Below are 2,500 nucleotides of genomic sequence, written 5' to 3'. Positions count from 1 at the left end.
AACAAAGACAGTAATGACTTTCCGATATTGGTGCAGATAATCGTGAAAATCGTAGTCAGAATGACAAATATGGTTTTTGTAACAATCTAAATGATAACTGTCAAGGGTGTGTCTGCCTGGTCGCTAGAGAAGAGGAATGAAATGGTATCGATTTGTGACTTTTTGCCGAGAGTTACAGATTCTCCTGAGAAGGTTAAGAGAAAAGAATATGGTTTCTCTTCGATAGTGTTATCACTATATACGTGTGTGTGTATACTGTTTATACATACATACATACATATATATATATATATATATATATATATATATATATATATATATATATATATATATATATATATATATATATATATATATACAGACATGCATATATACATACATATTCTCTCTCTCCTCTCCCCCCATCCTCTCTCTCTCTCTCTCTCTCTCTCTCTCTCTCTCTCTCTCTCTCTCTCTCTCTCTCTCTCTCTCTCTCTCTCTCTCTCTCTCTCTCCGGTTAGAGTAAATACGCAATGCGTATTCTGATAATTCATGCAAATATTACATACATCTTCAGCGTCGAACCTAGCAGCAGGACCAGAACGAAGAAGTAGGTTAGAGAGAGTTCCTCTAAAGGAAGGGGTATGTCCCGCAGACCTTTTTTTATAAAGACGGAAAAGAATGGTGGTTGGCTTTACATGAACCTTTGACTTTGGTCGTCCTCAAGAATGGTTGTGTGTGTGTGTGTGTGTGTGATATATATATATATATATATATATATATATATATATATATATATATATATATATATATTATATATATAAACATACATTATATTTATGTATTTATAGGCATACATTTATATAAATTCATATACATGTATATATATATATATATATATATATATATATATATATATATATATATATATATATATATATATAATTTATGTAAATTTTTTTTTTCCTTTTTTGTTTGGGTTCGTCCGTATTATATGTGTATCTTCATGTATATGTAAACACATATAATTCTGGGTTTATGGATGTATGAAATTACATTTTATAATTAAACACAAAAATGACAATGGAATAATAAGCTCAATAATAGGAGTCCTTAAGAGCTGAGAGTTAAGCCTTTTTCCTGGCATCAGCACAGCTCATGTTACCATGTTCAGCTTTATTAATATTGTTCTTTTTTAATAACACCAAACTGATTACCGGACATCATTTATTCTCTGTAGCACTAACCACTCATCGGCCTTAGAAACTGTACCAGAGTCTTCCTATTTTAAAAGGGAAGTGTATTCCAACCGCGAAAATTAAGTCCTTCAAAAATGACTGACCAGGACTTCCTAACGCTAAACACGCGGACTTTCGTTGATCATTTGTGACTAAGGCCTTCAAGTAGTTAGTTGTGTGTGCCTCTTCCTCTGTGTACCTCCCCCTTTTTCGTCGTGTCATATCGTGTCTTGTTTATAAACTAAAGGTTAGTATGCGAGTGATATGAGGTCTGTTGTGTTTTATTTGCAAATGAGATGTTACAAATCGAGATGTGTTATTTCGAGTTTTTAATTTTGGGTATTCATTCATTTATTTTTAATTTGGGGTAAGAATTGCAATTCTTATCTCTATAATTGACTGTCCTTCACGTGTAGCTGACATAAGGTAAAGGTAATCGTAGAGGTGAGTGATAACACCCAAGAAGACTGGGAAACCTTATCTCCACAACAAAATTATGTGATAAGATATAAATGGGAAAAATATGTAATGTTGCTTAACAGCGTGGCATACACTGGGAAAACTCTCAGTTAAAGTTAGGTGGTGGTAAGGTGATGTGTGTCTACGTGTGGGAAAGAATTTTATATATTCCCAGTCTCGATATGTTCTTGTGTTGATGTCACCCCCCCTCATCAGCGTGTCAGTGAGACAGATAAGGCTATCACATAATTTACGTTTCAGTGGAGGTAATTGCTTAAATAATATATATATACATACACACACACACACACACACACACACACACACACACACACACACACACACACACACACACACACACACATATTATATATATATATATATATATATATATATATATATATACATATATATATATATATATATATATATATATATATATATTTTATATATATATATATATATATATATATATATATATATATATATATATATATATATATATATATGGATCGTGTACCTAGTCATTCATGAATCCATGATGTTGATGCCACTGTACTAGCAAACTGATACTGACATTATGAGAATGATAATAATAGTGATATTAACAATACTATGTAACGATAACAAAAAACAGTACTACTAATAATAATAACAAAGTAACAAATATAAAAACACTGGTAGGACATTATACAGAGGTTCTAACATTTCCAAAATGTACTTATACTATTAAATATGAACAGATTAGGATAAAAAGTTGTCACAAATTGTTGCGATATGTTTCGTCATGTATGCTAATGCGTAATAAAACACGTGAGGATAAT

At 31.2% G+C, this 2,500-nt stretch overlaps 1 protein-coding gene across 2 annotated transcripts in view; it reads left to right on the top strand.

The window, feature by feature from the left end:
• The first annotated feature begins 1,362 nt into the window (after nucleotides 1–1,362).
• The window catches only part of LOC119573254 (transient receptor potential channel pyrexia-like), a 16,685-nt gene continuing 15,547 nt past the window's right edge, over nucleotides 1,363–2,500 (top strand). The window contains exon 1 of one of the 2 annotated variants that reach the window (XM_037920388.1): nucleotides 1,363–1,464. The gene's annotated coding sequence lies outside the window, so the exon portion shown is untranslated. Of the gene's footprint in view, nucleotides 1,465–1,789; nucleotides 1,943–2,500 lie in introns of those variants that run through there. The other variant, XM_037920389.1, reaches the window with a different exon arrangement.

This window comes from Penaeus monodon, chromosome 5, assembly GCF_015228065.2.
Source record: "Penaeus monodon isolate SGIC_2016 chromosome 5, NSTDA_Pmon_1, whole genome shotgun sequence".
In the NCBI taxonomy this organism is placed as follows: Eukaryota; Metazoa; Arthropoda; class Malacostraca; order Decapoda; family Penaeidae; genus Penaeus; species Penaeus monodon.
This window is presented reverse-complemented; position numbering and strand designations above follow the sequence as displayed.